Source organism: Dendrobates tinctorius, unplaced genomic scaffold (genome assembly GCF_039654945.1).
Source record: "Dendrobates tinctorius isolate UK_male_01 unplaced genomic scaffold, ASM3965494v1 ptg000460l, whole genome shotgun sequence".
NCBI lineage: Eukaryota > Metazoa > Chordata > Amphibia > Anura > Dendrobatidae > Dendrobates > Dendrobates tinctorius.
The window spans coordinates 370699-385491 of record NW_027362122.1 but is presented as its reverse complement, the minus strand read 5'-3'; the positions used below and the strand labels follow the sequence as shown (position 1 = coordinate 385491).

Below are 14793 nucleotides of genomic sequence, written 5' to 3'. Positions count from 1 at the left end.
TACCCATGTGAAAATGAAAAAATTGATGCTAAAAGAAAATTTTTGTTGGAAAAATTAAAATGTCCATTTTTTCCTTCCACGTTGCTTTAGTTCCAGTGAAGCACCTGAAGGGTTAATAAACTTCTTGAATGTGGTTTGAGTACCTTGAGGGGTGCAGTTTTTAGAATGGTGTCAGTTTTGGGTATTTTCTGCCATCTAGACCCCTCAAAATGACTTCAAATGTGAGGTGGTCCCTAAGAAAAATGGTTTTGTAAATTTTGTTGTAAAAATGAGAAATCGCTGGTCAACTTTTAACCCTTATAACTTCTAACAAAAAAATTTGTTTCCAAAAAAATGATGTAAAGTAGACATGTGGGAAATGTTATTTATTAGCTATTTTGTGTCGCATAAATCTCTGGTTTAACAGAATAAAAATTCAAAATTTGAAAATTGCAAAATTTTCTACATTTTCGCCAAATTTCTGATTTTTTCACAAACGCAAAAATTATCGACCTAAATTTGCCACTAACATGAAGCCCAATATGTCACGAAAAAACAGTCTCAGAATCGTTCCAGAGTTATTACCTCATAAAGGGACACTGGTCAGAATTGCAAAAAATGGCCTGGTCATTAAGGTCAAAATAGGCTTGGTCATGAAGGGGTTAATGGTAAGTAGGGGATCAAATACTTATTTCTCACTGCAAAATGCAAATAAATTTATACAATGTGATTTTCTGGACTATATTTTTGATATTCTAACTCTCAATGTTAAAATTAAGCAACCCTTTAAATTATAGACTGTTCCTGTCTTTGTCAGTGGCAATCTTACAAAATCAGCAAGGGATCAAATACTTATTTCCCCCACTGTATATATTATGATGTTGCACTCTCTTAAGATAAGGTTATGCAAAATATTTATTTCAGTCCAAAATAACAAAAAAAGGTGAATCTCACAAAGTTGTAGGTATATAGAGCAGCGATAATAATTATTCAGAAGTTTCGACCCTCCTGGGTCTTACTCATTGTATCGCTAAAAGAAAAAAACAACATATAAGTATACAATAATAAAATCGTTTACATTGGTCTAAAAGAATAATAAAATTAAAATGCTTCCCAATTGAAGGTTGTAAAGCTCAAGTTATATAAGGTGAACCCAAAAAGATTCAAATTAGGATCAAAATATAAAAAAATAAAAAAAAATCACAATCCTGATTATATACATTGATTGCATAGTAAATAAAAAACGAATCTGAACTGAGAAAAGTTTATTTTTTACTTTTTAGTTCAGGATATTTGTGTTTTTGCTTTCTGTTTTCTCTGGTTAATGGTCATGTGTTAATATGCACTTACATTGTGCATACACATTAATTTACTTTTCTCAGTTCAGATTCGTTTTTTTATTCATTTCATTGTGCATTCAGTGCATATATGGGTGTGACCGCCCTCTTTCTGAGCTGGGAAAACCATCCTGTCTGGCCTATGCTTTTACTAGTGGTTCAGCCGCTGGATTCTTGTTCACATTCACGTCACTTGGCAAGTGAAAAGGTTTTAAATACTAGAGTAGGGACTGTCCCACAAGGGTTGCCGTGACGTGGCGGGATGGCTTGTACATTATTTTGATCAAAATTATGTTTACTAAATACCCTTATTATTATTATTACCTTTATGCATTATTTGCAGTTTATTTTTTACTTTTTAGTTCAGGATATTTGTGTTTTTTGCTTTCTGTTTTCATTGATTGCATAGTGCAATATTTGTATATCCAATGAATCATAAAATAGTATTACCTTAGTCCATGGAAATTAAGGGCAAAAGAGAGATCGAAATAAAACTACATATGAGACACTTAGTAGAATTGTATTCAAATCAGTTTCCTACATGGTGTAGTTATTAGTGATGGGCGAGCACTAAAATGCTCGGGTGCTCGTTGCTTGGGTCGAGCAAATTGGAATACTCGGGTACTCGGACAGAGCAACGAGCCTAATGTAAGTCTATGGGAGACCCAAGCATTTTTACCGCAATGCCCCGGGGTTCCTTTTAAGGTCTAAAAATGATGGAAACAGTGCTCATATGACACAGGAACATCATGGCAAATGCCCCTCAAAGCATTTCTGACTCCTAGGTCACATCTCTAAACAATGTTGTCACAGTTACACGCTATTTTTACAAGCGCACCAAAAAACATACAAAGACGAAAGCAAAATGGATTTTGCTGGGAAATATGTTAAGGAACATCCTTTCCAAGATAGTGAATTGTATATAAGGCACAATAATTAACTCAAAACAAAAATGTTCCTCCACCACTTGGGCTATGTTCACACTGAGCGTTTTTGATGCATTTTTCAACGTTAGCATTGCTTTCAACCAATGCATTCACTGGGGAATTTCATTGTAACATTTAATAACCCTAGCAAGCCATGTGGTGTGTGACACATAAGCAGACACATTTTGTTTCATTTATGAAGGAGGGACTCTTAAAGTCACTTAGCCTATTTTTAGAGGGCCATCAGGCGGCATTAATATTCTTAAAGGGCCATTATTGAACAGTGGGTCTCCTAAACTGTTATAGCCTATGCAGTGAGTGGATGGGCTGCCAAGAATTATAACGCAATCCAATACCCCTTTCACGAGAGGTACGGGAGGGCTTCTTGAAAAAATGTTACATTGAATGCAAGGTCTGGCCTGCCCCAAAGTTACATGCACCCCAATAAGCTTTTGAAGCCACGTACTGGATGGGCACAGGAAAATCCACTTCACTTTATTCATTTTGTACTCCAATACTGTTTTCTTATGCATTGACTGCGAGGCCTGCTTGCTACCAAGTCATATGCACCCCAATAAGCCTTTGAACCCAGGTACTGGATGGGTCCAGGAAAATCCACTTCACATTATTCATTTTGTACTCCCATACTGTTTTCTTATGCATTGACTGCAAGGCCTGCCCTGCTGCCAAGGTATATGCACCCCAATAAAACTTTGAACCGATATACTGGATGGGCACAGGAGAATCCACTTCACATTATTCATTATTTTTTTTTTATAACATCATTTTTATTGATTTTTTTTAACATAACATCGGTAGGATAACGTAGCACAGGATAGGATATAGCATCAGCAATGACACTGTAAATTAACAAAAGTACATATATAAATCTTACTTGTCAGACTACAGGTTCGCATAACTTTTTAAAATAGTATATAGATACATAGATCTCCGTCAATGCCTTGTAACACAAATTTTGGGGAAACAGTAAGAGAAAGAAAAGACAGACTGACTACATAGAAGGGTAATAAGGGAAGGAAGAGAATCTTTTACTGTATTTTGCATTGTCAAGAGTGTCGTTCTACTGTAATATATGTTGTATCTTTAATAGACATTATACACCTGCAATAGTTCCCAAGGCCCCTAACGTCCCGCTCAGATCCTCCAGACAGTACCATTCCGTGTGGCAGAAGGGACTAATCATTCTCAATATTTCGTGAGGGCTATAGTGCAAACCAATGAAAGTTTTCCACAGCGGAAATACTTACCCTGTAGATTTTTCTTTACTCCTTTCCGCCTCTATTAAATCAATTCCCAGTAAGTGTTTCATCTGGGCTATTATCATCATCATCGATGGGGTGCTTGGTTTAAGCCATTCGCCAAATATACCACATAAGGCTACAACTAAGAATGTGTGGATGATTTTAGGGATCTTTACTTTAACTCCTGTGGGTTGTGTCTCCGGGGATCTTAACTGGTGAAAGAGCATAGTTTGTGGTGTTTGTGGGAGATGGATTCCCCAGCACAATCAAACCTGCTCTCCTGCCTGTTTCCAGTACTCTTTAGCTGCCCTGCATACCCGTGCCAGAGATTCGATGAAGGCATTCCGCACTTAGGGCACTCTGTAATCCTGTCAGGGAATCTAGGGGAGGATATTGAAACCATATAATGCTGTATGCATGAGCTTAAAATAGGTTTCCCTCCATCAATTTTTAACCTGTTCCCACCCCTGTAGAATTGTATCTGCAATATCCTTATCCCCGGTCCATTTCTCCCAAGTCTTAAACAGCTTGTTCTGCTTTAGCTTCAGGAATTTGTCTTGCAGTGTTGTATATTGAGGATATGCTCGCATTCTGAGTGCTCATACCTACTCTATTATCTAGAACAGTGTTCCCCAACTCCAGTCCTCAAGGCCCACCAACAGGTCATGTTTTCAGGATTTCCTTTGTATTGCCCAGGTGATGGAATTATCACCTGGGCAATACTAAGGAAATCCAGAAAACATGACCTGTTGGTGGGCCCTGAGGACTGGAGATGGGAAACCCTGATCTAGAATATGTAGCTCCACTTCATTAACCAGCCTACGAAGTCTAGATAAGCAGAAAGAATGGACCTATATGACCTGTAGGAATTGTCTGCTTTCTGTATGGAATTTGTCCATGATTTCTTGTGGGCTCTGCCATCGTTTAACCTCTGTATGCATAATATCCCCTGCTTGTCCTATCGCTCTTTTGATTTCTGTTCCCTGGGGAAATTCCAGGTGACCAAATAGTGGCATATGTTTAGAGATCTGGAATGGAAGGCCAAATGCCTTCCTTACTATCTTCCAGCATACAATAGTATCCCGAAGCAGTAAGGAGGATTTTACATTTTGCGTGAGTTTGGCCCGTTTTGTATGTAAGAGGGCATTTAATTCCCACGGCGCCGCCAGCTGTCTTTCCAATTGGGTATTAGAGTAGCAGTTAGACTCCTGTAGCCAATCACATGTCCAAAAAGACTTGCTATGTTGTAGGCTCTGACATTCGGAAAATTGATCCTACCTTCACTCCTAGTTAGCATCAGTTTTCCCAATGCGATTCTGGGCCTTTTACCCGCCCATATAAAATGGGTAAGAGCTCTATTTATTTTGTTTATATCTAGATGTTTGAGTATCAGGAGTAATGTCTGTAATGGGTATAGTAGTCTGGCAAAGCTGATTATTTTAATTAAATGGCATCTTCCCAGAAGAGATAGCGGTAGTTTCTGCCATCTCCAAAGTTCTCCTAGCATTTTTTCGATGAGAGGTGTATAATTTAGTGAATATAGTTGTGCCGGAAGCCTGCCTATCTTAATTCCCAGGTAGGTGATATGTGTCTTTGCAGTATTTAGTTCTAAACCTAGTTTTTTCCATTGTTCTGCAGGCGTTTTGTTCCCCAGTTCCAAGAGTTTGCTCTTGGCGATATTGACCTTATAGCCCGAGTATTCACCGAATTTCTGGATAAACTGAAAGATATTTCCTAATTGTTCCAGTGGCCAGGACATAAACAAGATGACATCATCTGCAAATAATGCTATTTTAGTGCTGTCAGCACCCACCCTGATTCCCTCAAATAAGTCTGACTCTTCCATATACCGAGCAAAGGGTTCTAGTGCCAAGTTAAACAGTAGTGGTGACAATCGGGCACCCCTGTCTAGTCCCTTTATATAAATGAAATGGCTCAGAGTGGAAGCCTCGCGTGTGTATTCTAGCTGTCGGGTCCCTATACCCCCCCTCCAGGTATATTCTAAAATTGCCCTTATTGTTGAACGAGTCCAGAGTTGCCCCCAACCAGTCCCAGCTAACATTATCAAAAGCTTTTTCTGCATCCAGAGCCGGCAAGGCTGGTTTCTCTCCTGACTGGCTGCGGCAACCCACTCCATCCAACACAGTTAGTACCTTTCGTATGTTTTTCACCGCCGCCCTACCCTTAACAAATCCCACTTGTGCAGGGTTCACCAGTTGGTGTAATACTACTGCCAATCTGTCCGCCATTATTTTTCACATAATCTTCTGGTCTACATCAATAAGGGAAATGGGTCTGTAAGAGCAGGCCTCAAGGGGGTCCTTGCCTTGTTTGGGTATGACTTTAATATGTGTTTCTTTAGATCTTTCTGGTATGACCCCCGTTAAGAGAATGGTGTTGCAATAGTTTGTTAGCAGTGGGGAGATATGTTCCCTGAGGCCCTATAAAACTCCCCGCCAAATCCATTTTGGGCCGGGTGCTTTCCCATTTTGAAGATGACTTATGGTTTGTCTCACTTCTCCATCTGTTATTTCTGCATTAATTGCATCTTGTTCTTGTGATAGTTTTGGAAGAGTGACTTGTTGGAGAAATTTTTTACCTTCTGCCAAATTAGTATGTGAGGGTTTATACAATTCTTTGTAAAAGTTTTGTAGTATTTCATTGATTTTCCTGGGTTATATATATATATATATATATATATATATATATATATATATATTTTCCAGGTTATATTTCCCTGGCCATCTCGTAATCTACCTATTGGACTCTCCTGCAGTCTCCCTTATGCCAGTCTTGTCAGCAATTTCCCTGCTCTGTTCCCATATCTCAGCAATTCAGCCTCCTACCTAGCGCAGAACATCTGCTCCCTCCTATCAATCCAGGTTTCAAACTCTTGTTTAGCTTCCATTGTTCCCTGTTTTGAGTTGTGGGGTGTGTATATAGATTTCTAAGCTTCGCACTAGAATCTGAGTATTTTTCCGCTACTCTTTTCTTGAGTGAGGCCACAAACATCATAATTTTGCCTCTTAGTACCGCTTTGGCCGTATTCCAGTACAAAGCTTGTTGGTTTGCATGTTCCTTGTTGTCCCATTCAAATTCCTCCCACCAGCCCCGTAGTTTGTCATTAAATCCCTCATCTTTTGTAAGATAAGCTGGAAATTTCCATATGTAATGTGCTCCTTTTATCTGGTTATCCACCAATTCCATACCCACCGGAGTATGGTCAGATATGACCAGGTCGTGGATCTCCACTGACTTCGTTCTATTTAATAGTCTCTCCGAGATCAACAGATAGTCTATCCTTGACCAGGATTGGTGGGAATGAGAGAAGTGGGTAAACTCTCTATACTCTGGATGGAGCCAACGCCAAACATCTCTCAATCCAGTTTGTTCAAGGAAGGAGGGCAGAATAGTCTTTTTTAAAGGGATCAGACTTTGGCTCTTTCTGTCCTCCTCCCCATTGTGAACCATGTTCAAGTCTCCCCCAGTAATTATCAGAGGCGAGTTGTCCAAGACAATTTTCCTCTCCAGGTGATTAAAGAAGACTCTGTTTGGACCATTAGGTCCATATACATTGTAGATTGAATAGACTTCTCCATGTTATATGGTGACCCAAACCCATGTTCCCTGATCATCACACTCCTGGGACACCAGATTAAATACAAAATTACGATGGAATAGTATCACTACCCCTGCGTGTCTGCCTTGAGCTGCCGAGTCCATTACTTTCCCTACCCACAGCTTGTTGAGACTAGAAAAATCCTCTTCCTTTAGATGGGTTTCTTGAAGCAATACAATATCTGGTGAGTACCTTTTCAGATGTCTCAGTATCTTTACTCTTTTATTCGGGGATCTTAGGCCTTTCACATTCCAGGAGATGATCTTCATAATCACTGTCACTACTGCCTATTTCTTCTTGCTTTGTTTTCCTTCTAAGGGTTCTTGGGATTAAAGGGAGATTCTCAGGTGGTTAGAGAAGGGTAGAAAAGAAAGAAAAAAAATCACAAAGATATGAAAGGGGATAGAGATTAAAACTTTAAAGCAAGCAAACAGTGAGTTCTCAATAGACTGTAGTGTATTTCTAGCTTCTTACACCACTTGTAGTGTTGTGAACTTTCCTTTTTTCTGAGGAAGTAAGAACCACCAAAAGAAAAAAAGAGAAAAAAAAAACCTGTGGGAAGAAACATATCCCACACCACATGTCATAAATGCAGCACCTTTGCATAGCTCTTCGCCCTCCACCCTGCCAAAACCCTGGTCCCTTCCCCCAATATGAAGCCGATGGACACTATGTTATCTTGGGGAGACATTGTCCTGTTTGTAGGAAAGGTGTGTGTAGTGGTGGGGTGAGAACCGTCAAGAGCAAGATGTATATGGTGCAGTCCATTTCTATGGTGCTTCATCTGGGCTGGCCATATGTCCTCTGAGGTTTTGGTGTTGAAGGGAAGTGGTCTTCCTCACGGCCTCTTCTTTGTTCGATGTTTTTTGCGTTGCGCAATATTTTTTCCATGTCTTTTTCTGCATCATTTGGCGAGTTGTAGATCACCTTCGTTTTGGAAAATCCTCAGTGTCGCCGGGTATTGCAGTGCAAAGCTTTTCTTTGTTTGATAGAGTGCTGCACATATTTTACTAAAGGCTCTCCTGCATTTTGCCACCTCTGCAGAATAGTCTTCAAATAGTAGGACTTTCATCCCTCTCAAAGTCACTGGCCGGGAACATCTTCTATATCCTCTCATTATGTCGAACTTCTTATTATAGTCCAGGAATGTCATGATTACTTGACGTGGTCTTAATGTCCGGTCACTCGATCCTTGGTTGTGAGATCGTAGATCTGACCCAACTCTGTGAGCCCTTTCAACCCTACAACCATGATTAAATCCCAGGGCCATTGGTAGGTCTCTTTCTCAGTCTTTGCAGTTCAGCTCCAGGGATTGACTCCGAGAGCCCCAATAGCCTTAAGTTGCTGCGCCTTGACCTATTTTCCAGTTCCTCTGCCTTCTCAGACAGGCCTTTTGTTTCTGTAGTTGTCTCTTTCAACTGTGATGAGAGCTGCACGTTATCACCCCCCAGTTGTGGGACCCTCTGCTCCAGCTCCTCTATCTGTCCTTTATTTTGCTTAATTCCTCTTGAACATGCTGGAGGGCCTTCCTGATAGCATGTTCCAGGGTCTTTTGGATGTCTGGCATAATGCTACTGCCACTCTGGCATGATGCTACTTGCCACGTCAGCCTCCAGTTTGTTATAGTCTATTGTTATCAATCTTGAAGGGTCTTCCCTACTATACTCAGGTCTTCAATGTCCTCCCTACCAAGGGTTTTCTGTTGCGAGTGTGTTGCGGTAGCATCCTCTCTTGTGGGGCTTGGGTCCGTGATGTCTTCCCCCTTACTGTGGTTCCCACTGCTTGTTTGCATAGGGCTCTCTGGCTTTTGTGAGCTACGTAACACGTAGCGATCTATTTGCTGAATTGTTGATATAAATGAGGTCCGTGTCTGAGCCCTCTGTTGTTGCAGTTAATCCTTTCTCCAGAGAATTATCAATTCTTATGTTTCTTGGCAGCTATAGAAATATCTCTCCGTATAGCACAAAGCAGGTACTTGTAGTTCTAATTTTTATCCACTAGGTGACTGCAGAGCTTTTCCTTGTGCAAAAAGCAGTTGCAGTTCACTGTAGCAGCCAGCAGATGTCACCAGTTTTTCCAGGAGAAATGACCAGTCGACTGTGTGTAACCTCCTTCCTGGGGTCCTGTCGTTGCTGGAGAGACGTTTTTCTCTCTGCTTTTTCTGGTCGCAGTCCCACTTTTAGGGGCCCATTTACCTGTACTCCCAGAAAACACAGGAAAACAACTATGCTATGCTCCAGTGTTTTTGTGGGGGGGGGGTTCTGTGTGCAGCCAGTCCCCCTTGGAAGAAACGTGGAGGAGGGTTTAAAAAAAATCACATTACAAAGGAGTGGTTCACCTATGCTTGCAATGCACATAAACTAAGTGTATGGGCTCACAGACATTTCCCCCTGGGGGTAAATATTAACCCCTTCCTGACATCCGACGTACTATCCCGTCCACGGTACCCGGGCCCGTATGACCGTGGACGGGATAGTACGTCTACCGCGATCAGCGGCGCCCATGTGGTGAGCGCCGCTGATCGCGGCCGGGTGTCAGCTGATTATCACAGCTGACACCCGGCACTATGTGTCAGGGGCGGTCACGGACCGCCCCCGACACGTTAACCCCTTGCACACCGCAATCAAACACGATCGCGGTGTACCGGGGGTTAAAGGGAAGCATCGGCAGGGAGGGGGCTCCCTCCGTGCTTCCCTGAGCCCCCCACGGCAGCGCAATGTGCAGCGCTGCTGCGGGGGGCTCCTTTCCTCCAGGCCCCCAAATCCAAGATGGCGACGGGGGCCTGAGGAAGCTGGCTTCCTCAGTGCCTGCAAAGCGCAGGCATGAGGAAGCCTTCTGCAGTGCCTGTGTCAGATCGCTGATCTGTCACAGTGATCTGTGATGTGACAGATCAGCGATCTGTCACAGGACAGTGATGTCCCACCTGGGACTATTTAATAAAGTAAAAAAAAAAATAAAAAAAAGTGTAAAAATAATTAAAAAAAAAATCGCCAAATATATTAGAAAAAAAAAAAATATTCCCCAATAAATCCATTTTTTGGAAATAATAAAAAAAAAAACAATAAAAGTACACATATTAGGTATCGCCGCGTCCGTAACGACCCGCCCTGTAAAACTGTCCCATTAGTTAACCCCTTTAGCGAACCCCTTAAAAAATAAAAATAAAAAACGAAGCAAAAAATGATTTATTATCATACCGCCAAACAAAAAGTGTAATAACGCGCGATCAAAAAGACGCATATAAATATCCATGGTACCGCTGAAAACGTCATCTTGTCCCGCAAAAAACGAGCTGGCACACAGCATCATCAGCGAAAAAATAAAAAAGTTATAGCTCGCTGAATAAAGCGATGCAAAAATAATTATTTTTTATATAAAATAGTTTTCATTGCATATAACCGACAAAAACATAAAAAAAGACCTAAATGAGGTATCGCTGTAACCGTACTGATGTGAAGAATAAAACCTCTATCAATTTTACCGCACGCGGAACGGTGTAAACGCACCCCCCCAAAAGAAATTCATGAAACGCTGGTTTTTGTTCATTCTGCGTCCCAAAAATCGGAATAAAAAGCGATCAAAAAATTCCACGTGCCCGAAAATGGTACCAATGAAAACGTCAACTCGTCCCGCAAAAAATAAGCCCTCACATGACTCGGTGAGTCAAAATACGGAAAAATTATAGCTCTCAATATGTGGTGATGCAAAAACTATTTTTACAATAAAAAGCGTCTTTTAGCGTGCGACAGCCGCCAAACATAAAAACCGCCATAAATAGTAAATCAAACCCCCCGTTATCACCCCCTTAGTTAGGGAAAAATAATAAAATAAAAAAAATGTATTTATTTCCATTTTTCCATTAGGGTTAGGGTTAGGGCTAGGGGTGTGTTGGGGTAGGGTTAGGGTAGGGCTAGGGCTAGGGTTAGGGTTAGGGCTAGGGTTAGGGCTAGGGTTAGGGGCGTGTTGGGGTTCGGGTTGGAGTTAGAATTGGGGGTTTCCACTGTTTGGGCACATCAGGGGCTCTCCAAATGCAACATGGCGTCTGATCTCAATTCCAGCCAATTCTGAGTTGAAAAAGTCAAATGGTGCTCCTTCCCTTCCAAGCTCTGCTATGCGCCCAAACAGTGTTTTACCCCCACATGTAGGGTATCAGCCTACTCAGGACAAATTGCAAAACAATTTTTGGGGTCCAATTTCTCCTGTTACCCTTAGGAAAATAAAAAATTGGGGGCAAAAATATCATTTTTGTGGAAAAAAATGATTTTTTCATTTTCACGTCCGAGCGTTATAAACTTCTGTGAAGCACTTGGGGGTTCAAAGTGCTCACCACACATCTAGATAAGTTCCGTGGGGGGTCTAGTGTCCAAAATGGGGTCACTTGTGGGGAGTTTCAATAGTTTAGGTACATCAGGGGCTCTCCAAACGCACATGACACCCGCAGACCATTCCATCAAAGTCTGCATTCCAAAACGTCACTGCTTCCCTTCCGAGCCCCGACGTGTGTCCATACAGTAGTTTTCTCCCACATATGGGGTGTCAGCGTACTCAGGACAAATTGGACAACAACTTTTGGGGGTCCAATTTCTCCAGTTACCCTTGGGAAAATGAAAAAATTGGGTACTAATTGATCATGTTTGTGGAAAAAAATACGATTTTTTTATCTTCATGCCCGGGAATTATAAACTTCTGTGAAGCCCTTGGGGGTTCAAAGCGCTCACCACACATCTCGATAAGTTCCTTAGGGGGTCTCGTTTCCAAAATGGGGTCACTTGTGGGGGTTTCCACTGTTTAGGTACATTAGGGGCTCTCCAAAGGCAACATGACACCCGCAGACCATTCCATCAAAGTCTGCATTCCAAAACGTCACTACTTCCCTTCCGAGCCCTGACGTGTGTCCATACAGTAGTTTTATCCCACATATGGGGTGTCAGCGTACTCAGGACAAATTGGACAACAACTTTTGGGGTTCAATTTCTCCTGGTACCCTTGGGAAAATAAAAAAATGGTGACTAAAAGATCATGTTTGTGGAAAAAATACGAATTTTTTATTTTCACGCCCGGGCGTTGTCAACTTCTGTGAAGCACTGGGGGGGTCAAAGTGCTCACCACACATCTAGATAAGTTCCTTAGGGGGTCTAGTTTCCAAAATGGTGTCATTTGTGGGGGGGGTTCCACTGTTTTGGTACATCAGGAGTTTTCCAAACGCGACATGGTGTCCGATCTCAATTCCAGCCAAAAACGTCAAATGGCGCTGCTTCCCTTCCGAGCTCTGCCATGCGCCCAAATAGTGGTTTACCCCCACATGTGGGGTATCAGCGTACTCAGGACAAATTGCACAATAACTTTTAGGGTCCTGGTACCCTTGGAAAAATAAGAATTGAGGGTGAAAAGATCATTTTTGTGGAAAAAATATGATTTTTTAATTGTATGGCTTTATGTTATAAACTTCTGTGAAGCCCATGGGGGTTCAAAGTTCTCACCACACATCTAGATAAGTTCCTTAGGGGGTCTAGATTCCAAAATGGTGTCATTTGTGGGGGGTTTCCACTGTTTTGGTACATCAGGAGTTTTCCAAACGCGACATGGTGTCCGATCTCAATTCCAGCCAAAAACGTCAAATGGCGCTGCTTCCCTTCCGAGCTCTGCCATGCGCCCAAATAGGGGTTTACCCCCACATGTGGGGTATCAGCGTACTCAGGACAAATTGCACAATAACTTTTAGGGTCCTGTTACTCTTGGAAAAATAAGAATTGAGGGTGAAAAGATCATTTTTGTGGAAAAAATATGATTTTTTTAATTGTATGGCTTTATGTTATAAACTTCTGTGAAGCCCATGGGGGTTCAAAGTTCTCACCACACATCTAGATAAGTTCCTTAGGGGGTCTAGTTTCCAAAATGGTGTCATTTGTGGGGGGTTTCCACTGTTTTGGTACATCAGGGGTATTCCAAACGCGACATGGTGTCCGATCTCAATTCCAGCCAAAAACGTCAAATGGCGCTGCTTCCCTTCCGAGCTCTGCCATGCGCCCAAATAGTGGTTTACCCCCACATGTTGGGTATCAGCGTACTCAGGACAAATTGCACAATAACTTTTAGGGTCCTGTTACCCTTGGGAAAATAAAAATTGGGGTGAAAAGGTCATTTTTGTGGAAAAAATATGATTTTTTAATTGTACCGCTGTATGTTATAAACTTCTGTAAAGCCCTTGTGGGTTCAAAGTTCTCACCACATATCTAGATAAGTTCCTTGGGAGGTCTAGTTTCCAAAATGGGGTCACTTGTAGGGGGTTTCCACTGTTTAGGTACATCAGGGACTCTCCAAACGTGACATGGCGTCCAATCTGAATTCCAGCCAATTTTGCATTGAAAAAGTCAAACGGCGCTCCTTCCATTCTGAGCTCTGCCATGCGCCGAAACAGTCGTTCCCCCCCACATATCAGGTATCTGCGTACTCAGGACAAATTGCACAATAACTTTTGCAGTTCAATTTCTCATGTTACCCTTGGTAAAATAAAAAAAATTGATCCTGAAGTATTTTTTTTATGAAAAAAAGTTAGATGTTCATTTTTTTTTAAATATCCAAAAAAATTCCTGTGACGCACCTAAAGGGTTAATAAACTTCTTGAATGTGGTTTTGAGCACCTTAAGGGGTGCAGTTTTTAGAATGGTGTCACTTTTGGGTATTTTCTATCATATAGACCTTTCAAAGTGGCTTCAAATGTGATGTGGTCCTAAAAATAAAATGGTGTTGTAAAAATGAGAAATCGCTGGTAAACTTTTAACCCTTATAACTTCCTAACAAAAAAAATTTTGGTTCCAAAATTGTGCTGATGTAAAGTAACCATGTGGGAAATGTTAGTTATCAAGTTTTTTGTGTGCCGTATCTCTGTTATTTAAGGGCAAAAAAATTCAAAGTTGGAAAATTGCGAAATTTTCAAAATTTTCGCCAAATTTCCGTTTTTCTCACAAATAAACGCAAGTTATTTGAATGAAATTTTACCACTAACGTGAAGTACAATATGTCACGAGAAAACAATGTCAGAATCACTGGGATCCATGGAAGCGTTCCAGAGTTATGACCTCATAAAGGTACAGTGGTCAGAATTGTAAAAATTGGCCCGGTCATGAACGTGCAAACCACCCTTGGGGGTGAAGGGGTTAACATACAGTGTAAATTTTTTTTTAGGGGCATCATAACCACCTTGCAAAACTGTAATGTGGTTTCCTACAAAGTTGCTGCTGGAAAGGTGCAGGTTTTTAGTAAAAATATGGTGGACAATCATTGGATGAAGTGATCAGGGAAAGGGGCATGGTGATGACAGGAATGGGAACATACATGATTAACAGCTTAGTGACAGAGCAATTTTGCAGCTTAATGACCAGGCCAGTTTTTACAATTCTGACCACTGTCACTATATGAGGTTATAACTCTAGAACACTTTAACAGATCACGCTGATTCTGAGACTGTTTTTTGTGATCTATTTTACTTCAAGTTAGCGGTAAAATGTCTTCTATATGACTTGTCTTTAGTTATGAAAAAAACGGAAATATGGTGAAAATTTTGCAATTTTCAAACTTTAAATTTTTATGCCATTAACCCCTTAACCCCCAAGGGTGGTTTGCATGTTCATGACCAGGCCAATTTTTACAATTCTGACCACTGTCACTTT

At 41.2% G+C, this 14793-nt stretch overlaps 1 protein-coding gene across 3 annotated transcripts in view; it reads left to right on the top strand.

Moving 5' to 3' along the window:
• Positions 1-14793, top strand: part of MTRR (5-methyltetrahydrofolate-homocysteine methyltransferase reductase) — a 700332-nt gene that overhangs the window by 345293 nt on the left and 340246 nt on the right. The gene's annotated exons all lie outside the window — the stretch shown is intronic.